The 12,334-nt window shown below is 45.4% G+C and overlaps 1 protein-coding gene across 4 annotated transcripts in view; it reads right to left on the bottom strand.

The window, feature by feature from the left end:
* Positions 1 to 12,334, bottom strand: part of NAP1L1 (nucleosome assembly protein 1 like 1) — a 62,235-nt gene that overhangs the window by 24,808 nt on the left and 25,093 nt on the right. The gene's annotated exons all lie outside the window — the stretch shown is intronic.

The following is a 12,334-nucleotide window of genomic DNA, read 5'->3' as shown; positions in this document are numbered from 1 at the left end:
TCTAATTTAAGCTGGTCCTGAACCAAGCGGTTTGGTTCAGTGACTAAAGGTTAAGTTGGGGAGAGGTGTGGTACTCCTCTCCTGCAGCAGGACTTCAGGGATATCATTAAAAAGACTTTGAAGAGGACTTCCGTGAGAAGTAGGATTAGCCTTCAATAGTGTTTAAACAGGAAGAATTTTGAATGCAAGCAGGTTTCTTTGGATCATGGGAACCTTTGACCGCTCCTTAGAGAAAGTAGATCTATTACTTCAGCTCTTGAAGAGGAGTGATGTTCTATTGCTGGGAGGGTGACCAGGTGCCTTCTGGAGAAACTCAGTATGGCCTAATTCCATAGTCTTAAGCACAAAGATTGTCAAAATGTAGCCCATTTGGAATTTAACTAAGATATTCTTAAACTATGGCTTAAGTAGTGTATTAGTAAAGGAAGCCTGAGGGAGTCAGGAGTGTTTGGCGTTTGGGTTACTGGAATGCTCTTTTTGCCTAGAAGTTGCTGTAGGAAGGATACTGCTGATCTTGACCTGTGGTGCAGCTGACCATCTTTTATGCTACACTAGCTAAAGGCCCGCTTATATTCTGGAGCCATGAGATGAAAGCTTACCTACCATACTGGATAACACCCAGGGACCAAGCAGTGTCAGTCTTCATCTGCAACACAGTCAGCATGTTTTGCAGATTAGAATGTTTCAGCCTGCACCCACCGTGTCAAAATATGGACTAATGCAGTTCCTGTTAACTGGAAGAAACCTGCATTTGTAAAGTCCTTTGCTGCCTCAATGATAAAGGCAAGACAGCCAGTGTTCTATTTTTACAGATGACAGAAAGCCATTTGCACAGGTTTATTTTATTTAAAAAAAAGCACATTTGCTTAGCACCATGAACAAATTTGACTACCGAGTTGGGTATAAGCTTGCCCAAAATGCAACCTATAGTCAACCCCTGCTAAGAGGGCTAACTAAACTAACAATCACTGAATGAATTCTCAAAACAGAATCTGTCTTCCATTCTTGTTTTGGACCAATGAGAATATGGAATAAGAGCAAACACTTTGGCCTTCGAAGTCCTGTCCTAAGGAGGTGTGATGATGCAATATCTGAAAACACAAGTGCTCACATGCAGGTGGGAGGGGGTAGAAAACAGCCTGTGAAGAAAAAGGACTAGAATACACTGACACAGACGCAACACATTTCCATGAGACAATAGAGATTCTCCAAGGCCTAGGATGAGAGGAATGTGAAGCAGCATTAGGATGGCAGGCACACTTGTGCCCTGAGCGCACAAGAGTAACAGACTGCCTTTCTTGCCGGAAGTTCCATGGTAGCTTGCAGAGCCCTCGTATTCAAAACTGCTATCCCAATACAACTACTGGTTTGCGTGTAGGCTAAAGCTGCCATGATTCGTTAGCTTGATGAGGCCAGTGAGGCTTGCATGTACACAAGGCCTTAGCGGCTGCAGGTGAGCACATGAAGTATAGGGCCTGCTATTTAGAAGGGTCCATCATTACTTTAAACCACAGTTAAACTAGGTTATCTAGCCCTCCATTTCACACTAGCCTCCTGAGCCACAAGAACACTTTACTTGTATTGCAGTTACATGGCAAGCGTCTCAGGCATTTCACATTTCCAGTGGCTTGTTTAGACCTTAGGCCCTGCTGCAAAGCCATACCTATGCAAAATCTGCAACAAGTCATGAGTTCATAGCAGTAACAAATTCAGCTTGGAGATTCTGGTACTGTGCCGACAAAAATAAATATTCCACCAGGAGGTAAGACTTTACCCTTCTACTGCAACATTTTGTATTTGCACCTTAAAGCCATTTTCTTGTCCTTTCTCTCCACAGACCGAATCTTTTATAGCTTGAGCACCAAGGTCCCTGTATTAACTAGATTAAACTAAAAAGCAAGTCTTCCTCCACATTAGTTCACTCCATAGCTAGATGGTCTCCTGAATTGCTAGTCAAACTTAGTCATTCACACACCAGTTTCTGGCGTAGTATACTCAAATTAAATGGCTTGCATTTTGAGTAGGCTTGGGGTGCAGAGTTGAACGAGCATGCGTACCCAATACACTTGTACAAATAAGTTGCTCATTCTAGTCACAAGAATGCCTTTGTATAAAACGCTCTGCTTCAGTCAGATCTACCACATTCCAGAGCGTTCCCGTGCCAAATTGTAGAACAGCTTTTCTTCCAACTACATCCTTCACCAAAATCTCTCATTTTCATTGTGCTGATATCACTGAAAGTAGTGTCAGGAAAGCCACCAGGAAGCAGAAAGTGCTTTTCTTATGGTCCCCAGATCTTGTACCCCCTCCCCCTGCCAAATCTACACCGGATCTCATGTACAGGGCTCTGAACTGCATTTGTAAAGTGGTGTATTACAGGTGAGCAAACACTGGACTGTAGTTTGTGCTGTGACTAAGTGCTGCCAGAAGCTACACCACCTCTGCCACATTGCTCAGCCCACAACACCCCATAGACAAAGTGCCAGAACAGCACTAAGAGGGGCAAGTTTGATAGACTAAGTCCAACCAAAATTGTTGAAGGTCTAGAAATTACACCAAACCTAGAGCAGCCTATTGAAGGTTTGTTGAATAGATCTGTAGCATTTTATTTACTACTGCACTATAAAAATACCATAGTATCATTCAAATGCTTAAATAGTCCAATAAAACCTTGCATTGAGACCTGTACACAAGGGCAATACATTACTGATCTTTCAGAACATTTGTCTTTGCATAACCTAGTTTTGTTTGGTTCTTCATTCTACCTGAAGTGGAGTCCAAAACGCCTACATTTCTGGGGTTCTAGTAGTTCCTCAGCAAGCAGGTCTCGAAGGGCGTGTTGGGTTCTGTAGTAATGTGTTGTAGGGCTGTGTTGAGTGAGTTGCTGTCCCCCGTCACCCCCAATCTAACATTTACCATTCTAAAAATAGAAAAAAATCCCCCACAACATTTATCCCCAGGGCTACCAATGTCTCCTGCACACCTCTGTGGGGAACCAAGTGGACCAGCCTATTGGGGTGTTTGCAAGTATAGAAAGGACCCTACCTGCTTTTCAAGTAATCTCTGCCATGAGTTAACTGAGGTGTTCACCAGATCAATAACCTTGAGCCTTCGGGTCCACTTTTCAAACAGCAGTTGCGGCAAGGTAGATTAGCCTGCTGCATCCAGCCCCAGCCATCTGATCTTCAGGGGAGCCATGTATCCAAGCGTGGGCATGAGTGCATTGGGCCAATCTGTAGTATGTTTCTACGTTTTAGTCTTTTGTAAAGCGCATGGCTGCCCAAGGGCATCCAGCAGTGAATGAGTGCTGTAAGAGGGTGGATAATTGGGGCTTACAGTGGGAACAATGCCTTAAGCTTTTTGCTGAAGCTGGGCTCTCATTGAGCAGTCTGTTCCCAGGGTTTTGAGTTCCACAACTTTGGGACCAGGTGTGAGGACGATCTGGCTATTCGTTCAAGGTTCTCATAAGACTTGTGCAGACCCAATGCATGTTGTAGGAATATATGGAGAGATTAGGTCTGATTTTCCGAGAGGCCACTGATGTTCATTGCTTCGAGCCAGGTAAACTGATTTAAACTTGATCTTGGCATCAATGAGCAACCAGTGGAGCAGTTGCAGGGATGCTTTTACAGATTGTCTTGGTATTCTGAGCAATAACCTAGCTGCCGCATTTTGTATGACCTGCAGTCTATTTGTGACATTTTGGTGAGCCCACTGAGTGAGTTGCAATAATCAAGGCGGGACACCACTAGGGATTGAATCAATCCTTTAAAGGATTTACAGGATAAGCCCCATGATCTTCTGGATCATTATGAGAACACCAAAGCATGTGACTGCTGACTTTTTGGCTTTATCGTCCATGGTTAATGCTTTGTCCAGCCACATACCCAGGTTCTTTATGGAGGGTTTGGGAACGGGAAGATTTCCCAGGTCCTTTGCCCAGCTATACAGGCCTGGGGCAATGGTTATTCACCAGGATCATCAATTCTGTTTTGTCACCATTTAATTTTAGGCAACAGTTGGCCATCCAATTTGACACTTCAGACAGGGCACCAATTGATGAAGTTTCAAGTTAGGGCCATTCGCAAAGGAGACCACCAAATGTGTCATCAGCATCGGATATGAAACAGCCCAGACTGTACGATATCTGCCAATGGGCACATATACATTATGAACAATGTGAGACTGACAAACCACGTGGAACTAACACATTTATCTGGCAGAGTGTTTGACAGATTATGGACACCGCCAGTCTGTCAGAAAGGAGGTGGACCACTCTAGCGCTTTGCCTTGAATGCAGACTTCCCAAAGCCTTCTTGGAATGCGGTAGTCTATGGTATTAAACGCCACGCTTAAAGTCTAGGAACAGAATTGTGGGAGCAGGATTTGAGAGAGAAACCTCTGGGTCAGGATGCTATTAAGCTCCTCCGTGACTATCAGGTGAGCCAATTAGGTGCTCTGAGCGAAAAACCCACCTGTGTGGTGTAAATAGGGATTCTTTTCCAGAAATTGGGATAGCGTCTGATTAACAGGTTTCTAGAGTATTTTTCCTAGGGCAGGTAGTAGGGAGATAGGGCGATAGTTGCCCTATAGACCTGGATCTAAGAGGTTCTCTCAACAGGGGCATTATGATCTCGTTTCCACTTCTTTGGACTGTCCCGTAGTCTAGAGAGTGTTAGTAGCTATTGCAGTTTAAAGTATGGCTTCCACACCCTTGAGGAGGGCAAGTGCAAGGTCCAAAGGCAGCCTGATTTAATTTTACTCCTAAGTAGTCAGGTGTCATTTAAAGCTGGGACGAGTCAGGGTTGGATAACAGTGGAGTCCGCCGGTTCATTGTGATCTGACCCTATGTTGCTTCAGTGTAGATGTCTACCACTTTATTGAAGGCGGCTGCAAGCTCGTAGCATTTTGTTTAGTAGATTGTAGGGATGAGTTGCACTGCTCAACCTTTGTAGAGGCATTTACCATCTTAAATAGTTCACTAGTGGAATTGACGGCCTGTTTAATGTTTGTCAAAACTTAAGATTGAGCTGGTTTAATTTCAGTTTGATAGTCGGATTGTCAAGTTATATTGCAATTTTAGTGCAGAGTCATAAGAGTTCCTTTCCAGTTTTTACCCCACCCCCCCCCCCCCCCCCCCCCGAGAGGCTAGATGCTGGTTAAACTAGGGGGCTCTTTTAGAGTTTGGCCTTGGCCTGGATTTTGGAATACATTAGTCTAACGACTGTTCAATCTAGTGTTCCTATTGTTGATGGGCCTCATCTTGGTTATCCATTAGGTGTGGAGTGGAGACCCCTAGTTTGGTCCAGCTTCCAGCCAGTCTTAATGATGTTAGATGGTACTTATTGATGTCTAGGACAGGGACGGCTGGTGACATTTGAAAGTGGTATGCCGGAACCACCTACAGGGGAGAACATTTTGAAAATAGTGGGCAAATTGTGCATTCAAGCAAATTTGAGATAGAGGAGGCTTGGCGAACACATCTCTGGGAGTAACCAGACAAGTCTTTGCACGCACAGATACATCACTCCCTGCATTCACATAGGCACACTACTCACCCTTCCCTGCCATCACTAAGCCTGCTTTCACCCATCCACATAACTCACCCTGGACTCCGGCACACTGCTCACCCTTCGCTGCACTGCACTCAAAGATGCACTGTTTCAGAGAAATATATACCGAAAAACAATGTGTGAAAGCTAATGAACACTTTACAAGAAGCTGCTGGTTGCTTTCTGGACATATATGAATTCATAGCATCAACAACCTCCTCACAGAAATGAAAATCTAGTACAGAGTCTGAAGGCCTGTACGTGGCATAATGGCATCACCACGACAAGAGTCAAACGCACATGCTCATAGCCAATGTATATTAAAAGGGGCCAATGTTACCAGACTTGCTCCACCACAGAGGCCCTTTCTGGCAGTGATGTCCAATGTTGGTCCATGAAGGTTGGATTCATATCGGATAGTATATACACATGACAATCATGGATACAGTTGATCTAAATTGTATCCTTTACATATTGTTTGGTTATCCTGAAATTATGGCTAAATTCAAGGTCTTGTGAAGCAACTCGGGACATCCCCGCTTCATACGATCCGACATGACGTGGACACAAAACCGCAAATATTCCCAAACATTCCACATTTAAAGCTGTGCGAGAATGCAATAAATTCTTCTCATAAGCAGTATGCTCACTGATTATTTTTTTTTAAACACTTTACTGGAAAGTAACCTGGTTATCTCACATCCAGAATTAAAATAATCAGCACAAACCTTCCATGTAACACCCCCAAGTGATGGAATACACTACACAAAAATATAGCAATTGAAAAGAGGCAAAACTAATGCACAGGGACAGCACAAGGGGTGAAAGGGACATGGCTTGGGGGGCACTTGCCAGTACCAGAGGCCCTTCGAGATCCTGCCTCTTCCACCTTCAGACACTGGCCTCCTGCCCAGTGGTGGAAACCTCACCCCTTCACCAATTTCCTTTCGGACCAGGCTTTGGTACATGGAACATGCAGTGGTCACCTCAATACAACCACTTTACTGGAGTACTGGTCAATGGTAGATTAACCCCTTCAGCGCTGCGCGGATTTCCGCGCAGTGCTGAAGGTTCTGAGCGCGGGCGGGGCCATGACGGAACGGTTCCGTCATAAGCACAGCCCAACCGACGTGCATGACGGAACCGTTCCGTCATAAGCGTCGAAGGGGTTAAACTAATACTAACCAAACACTGAAAACTGAACTGCTGGCATGGCCATCTCTTCCAAGCTTCATTAGCCTTATAAAAGTTGGTGGTGCCAGCAACACTTTGCATTAGTGCCAACTCGTGAACTATGATCCCACGGAGAAGCCCTACTGCACAGCATTTTCTGTGCTAGAGCGGTGAGGCCTAGAAGACTGCCTGTTGCTGATGCGACCCAGAATGCACTTTGGTGACTTTGTATTAAACGCTATCAGGAGGATTGTCTCTTTAAATGGCACATCTTTTCACTATAGGGTCGGGGAGGCTCAACTCCGGTTAATATTCACTTCAAAATATTTACATCACTACCATCAAAAAGCCTATTCACACATGAGAAAAGTCACTTGCACTGCTGTCTGGTCAATGCTCAAACACCACGAGGTGAATCCCTAAACATCTGGTCCTTCTACATACACAATCACAGCAAAACACTCACTACTGTGGATGGGGTATGAGACTAAGTGGTAAAGCCAGTAGGTCTGGTAAGACTTGGGTATGCACGTATCTTGCATGTATCTGGCTGTGCAGATACATTTTGCTATTCAAATACACGCAAGGTTTTTCAAATATCGTTGCTTAATTGGACATTTAAAGAGCAAAACAAAGTTCAACATGAAGTTGAATACAGTGCTTGATACCAGACAGACTAGTGCATGAAAGAACCACATAAAGCACTCCTAGCATGATGCAATTAATCACAATTAGGGCTCCCGGTTTTATGTATTTATTTTTTTGCCATTTCAGTCTGTATTTATCCATATTTATTTTGGGTTTTGTGGAAAAATTAAGCTGAAATTAGTATATTTCCACATTTATTTAACCGATAAATATGCGCTCTTGCTTGAATGTGTGCCAGGTTTTAGTGCTGTGAACACCCGCAGAAGATAAATCAGTGCATTATATGAAAATATGCAAGTTTCAGCATCAACCTTGTGCATAACTACTGCTGTTAAAGCCTCTTTACTTAAATTCCTTTCTTTTTTAACCTCCTTATCGATCAATCCACACATCTATTGGCCTGGCAGTCATGGCAAACAGTGTTTAGAATTACTCAAAAAGCACCCCAATTTCCGTTTTTATCCACATTTAAAAATAAATACAGACAAAAATAAATGTTTTGTCTGTATTTATCTGTAAAAATCAGTAAAAACGGTAAACAGGGAGCCTTAATCACAATCTAATTGTATGTACATGTATTCCCCAATGTCAGAGGTCTCACTTTTACCTAACCCTGAATCACAACCTAAAAATGACTTTCAAAAGTTCTAGTTAAGAGCATGAGAAACAAACTTTAAACAGGGCAGTAATATCCTCGTGCAAAACTACAACCACGTGTAAAATTATCCATGTAACTAAACATCTTATTGCCCAATTAACCTCTGTAAAACTTCCCAGTAAACTTCCATGAGTAAATGCACGATATTCTGTAATATACCATAACATCGCAAATCATAGCCTTCAAGCATGGCTAAATCACCAACACTGGCCTGCCATGGAGTAGACTTAACCTTCTCAAACTGATTAAGCGTTTAGTCTGTGATAGTAAGCACTATAAATACCTATAGCACACAAGGTGTAGGGAAACATGTAAACAACTAGGGCTGTGTAAGGCAGCGAAAATGTGTACACTTCCAGTAGGGTCTTCGGACTAAACATCAAGACAGAATTGGTATCTCAGGAAACCATCTCAGGGCCTCCGAGTCATAGAAAGAAGGTGACAGGAGAAGATGCCAGCTGAAGGGAGGCCAGGTGCCCAAGGCAGACAACACAGAAGGACTCCTGGTGTCTTTACAGTCCTTATGAATCACTCTTGGACTCTGAGTGAGACCCTAAGGCCCTGGCGTCTGAGCGCAGGAGGGTCCTCCCCCCCCCCCCCCCCACGCCCCCAGACCAGCATTCACCATCTCATAGGAGGCTGCGTAAAGCTTGCAACTTGGTACTTTGACAGGGATTTGTTCAGTGCAGAGAGCGGTGCTGGAACAATTTTAGGAGTGAGGGTGCTGGCCATGACATCACCCGACTTGCTTTGTAAATCAAACATGTCTTTATTTGTATGTGCTAGCAAATCTCTGGAACGCTGACCTTCTCCGCTCAGCAATTCCCTTGAAAGAGAAACTTGTGAAAATTACAAATAACCGGAAACGGGCAGAAATAGTAAACTCAGCTAAAATAACTAGCAGCACTTTGTCACACAAAACTGCATGTCAGGACAGTTTGTAGGCCTCGTGATTGTTAATTCTTGACCTGGGGTGCATCAGAGATATATGCAGCACCCCTACTTCCAGATACAGACGTGTCCTATTCTGTGAGTTGCTTTTGTCAGCTTCTTCGAAAGTCGCTAGTACAGCGACGGTGACAGCCAGGCTTAACACCAGCGATTCTATTACCTGGGCTATTACTCATGCATACTCCTTACTTCTGCTAATAGATAGTGGTGTTAACTGCAACACAAAGTGGTGTATGTGTCAGTGGGTGGGGGATAGTTTCTAAATAAAGAGTGAAAGGGGACTTCAAAGCAGGGTACTGAGTAAATTACAACATGCCATAGACTAGTGTTGATGCAGTGAATCTACACAAGAAGATTCCGCCCATGCTTTCATTCACCTATTTATTCATAACTATTGCATGTGAATTAGGAGACAGATTTGAGCCTTTGCTCAGCCCTTGTTCTATGGGCATGCGCCAGCCTGCGCAGACACTAGTGCGCATGACCGGACACAGCGGAAAAATTTGCCGGCCGTCCAGTCATGCGCACTAATGGTGCTGCCTGCTGCCCCTGGTCTGACAATCATGTCAGTCAACATGACGTTGGACCAGCCACCCCCGTCAGACTCTGAAGGGGGTGGGCGGTCCGACGTCTTGTTGACAGACCCGATTGTCAGTTCTCCCACGGCGTCTCTGAACTCAAGTAAACAGAGTTTACTTAAGTACAGAGACGCAGAGGGAGCTGCGGGCGGCATGTGGGGCAATGCCCCAATGCCCTAGTGGACAGTGCGCCTGGTCTAGGAGGGTAAAAGTGATAAAGTAATGGTCCGACTGGTACCGGGATGGTGTGTTGACCTAGATCTTTGGGTCATTCAAAAATATGGGGTCATGAAGTGCCCTTTCATGAGTCGTTGCGGTCTACTTGTTGGATGAGTTGCAGGGCCGCTAGATCTTGTAGTAGTCGGTTTCATCTAGGTGTATATTAAAATCCCCAGCATGATAATGTGGCCTTTTCCTACAATTAGCCTAGCTAGCGCCTCTGGGAGAGCCTTGAATGTGCTGCATGGTTTAGTATCGCTTTGTTGGCCCTACGTTGGCAGGGTATGCCCAGATGTGGGTCCCTTGCTCACTTTGCCACTGGATTCAAGATCACCTGGCTGATTAGGGTTATGAACCCGAAACCGGTCCCAGGATTCTTGTTTCCGGTCCAGGGAAGACATGGCTTGGCAGTTCGGGCTGGCCTGTTCCCATGAGGCACAGGGTCAAGACCGATTTGCATATAGCTGGGTCTGAACTGGGGTGGTGGAGTGAGCTAAAGAATGATGGATTAAACCCAGATCAGTTGGTGAGTGTTTTATTTGCTCAAACGCTCTGTCCGTCATCCCCTTTGGTATTGCATGGTTATGGGGTCCATAAATGAAAATTTCTGTGAAGGTGCATGTTTGGGAGAGCGCGATCACAAATTGCAGGATACCACTGTCCGGTATGGTGAGAGGGGTGGTGCACCCAAGCTTTTTTTAAATATAATGGCAATGCAGCTTCCTATTTTGCCTGCCCGATCCGCAAATTTGGTATTCCAGGGTAGGGCAGTTATGTCAGGTGGAGCTCTCCTTGAGCTAGGTCTCAATTATAAATACATCCAGTAGTTCCTCCCTCTAACAGCAGCCTAATCTCTATTTTATGCCCTAGGAGAGACCTGCTGTCAATTATCCCCATTTCATTTCCTTGGGGAGGTTGTGTTGTCTTATGCAAAGTGATCTTTCAGTGCGAAGTTACAGAAATTGCATACCTCCGATTACCTTAGCCTGTCCAGACAGAGCGGAGGCACACTGTGGCCCAGGAGTCAGCCTGAGCAACAGCTCTTCTGCTGTGTACCTACGACTATTGGGGAGCGGGGGGCTGTGTTTCTGGCCCCTGGGCCCATTCGTGCAGACAGGCTTGCCTTTGGCATGCCTTCAATACCCCCAGAGTATGGTATGGTGTTTTCCATCTCACTCTTGGCTGCTTGCTGGTCCAGGCCAGCTGTGTCAGAAGGGTTGGGAGTCGCTGAAACACCCCAAGTAAGAGTATCTGAATGTTCATAAATAAAAACTGAAAACAGGGAAAGACCACCATATTGTTCACGGCTATGCGCCCAAGTGACAATGGCAACCTGATCCAACGCTCTACGTCTACCATTTTGTGTGGCCTTGCCGTAATTTCCCCATATCACTACATCTGGGTTAGTGTGCATCTGAATCCCTAAATATTGAACAGGGTCTAACATCCATTAGAGGGGGAATTCCAACGAAGCTGGTGCCATGGCTGCAGTAAGCAGGAAGATAGCTAACCTACAGTCAGGAGTGGTCTCCAAATTGGGCCACTTCCTTGAACACTGCTGAGGTTGTGTTCAGGGCTCTTTATGTACAAGATCATGTCATCTGCATAGATAGGTCTATAGTTCGGGAATCAAAGTCCTCTATAGCATGGTACACCAAGGGCGCAGGGTAGCAGCTCTGCTGCTAAGGTGTAGAGCAGAGGGGCCATTGTGCTTCCCTGGCTGGTGCTCAGTAGTAAAGGTGCCAAGCGGTCAGCTAGAACTTTGGCATAGATTTGTATCCACATTTAGTAGGGACAATGGTCTATATGATGCCGTGAATCATCCAGGATTCATAGTGCGCTTCGGTCTCAGCCTGAAACTGGTATCTATCCATGTACAGGAACAGTGCGTTCCATGGACATCTGGGTGAACCCCCAATAAGCAAAGCAACAGTCTCCATTACAAACAACTGGGAAGCATCTTAGCCCATGTGATCCCCCTCCCCTGGGGGAGTGCCTCTCAGGTGCCCTGTGCTTGAGAAATTGCAGTACTTGCTTTGGATCATTAAATATGGCTGCCTCTGTCAATGTCTCCTAGTCTAGCTTGGTACAGCATGTTATAGTCCTCTCATGTTATAGTCAATTTGGAGTTCTCTCAATCTTTTTGGCTTGCTTGAAGAGGCAACTGGCCTCCTGCACCTGTTGAGTAAAGTCCAGGTACAGCACTCTTTCAGAGCCCTCATACCTGAGCACCTTTAATTCCTGTGCCTTCACTTCCCATGGGTCCAGCTGCTCCCGCAAGTCAGGCGCTCCGGCCCAGTTTCATCACACCACTCCGTCCTAATTGTCCGCCGCAAGCCTAGGATCACTAGTCTCATCTGAGGTCCTCCTAAGTGTGCCTCATCTGCGCTGGAGGTAGAATGGCAGGGTAGCTCAACACCTACCACTCACGGCCACTTGCCTCCATCTCTCCCTCGGGCCATGCAGCAATCACAGCCGCAAGCGTCCGTGATGGCATAGGGAGCGGCCCAGCAAGAGGTCTCCAATACACATTGGCACAGGCCTCCGCGTTCCAC

This window comes from Triturus cristatus, chromosome 4_1, assembly GCF_964204655.1.
Source record: "Triturus cristatus chromosome 4_1, aTriCri1.1, whole genome shotgun sequence".
NCBI lineage: Eukaryota > Metazoa > Chordata > Amphibia > Caudata > Salamandridae > Triturus > Triturus cristatus.
The sequence above is the reverse complement of the archived record's forward strand: the minus strand, read 5'-3'. Positions and strand labels throughout refer to the sequence as shown.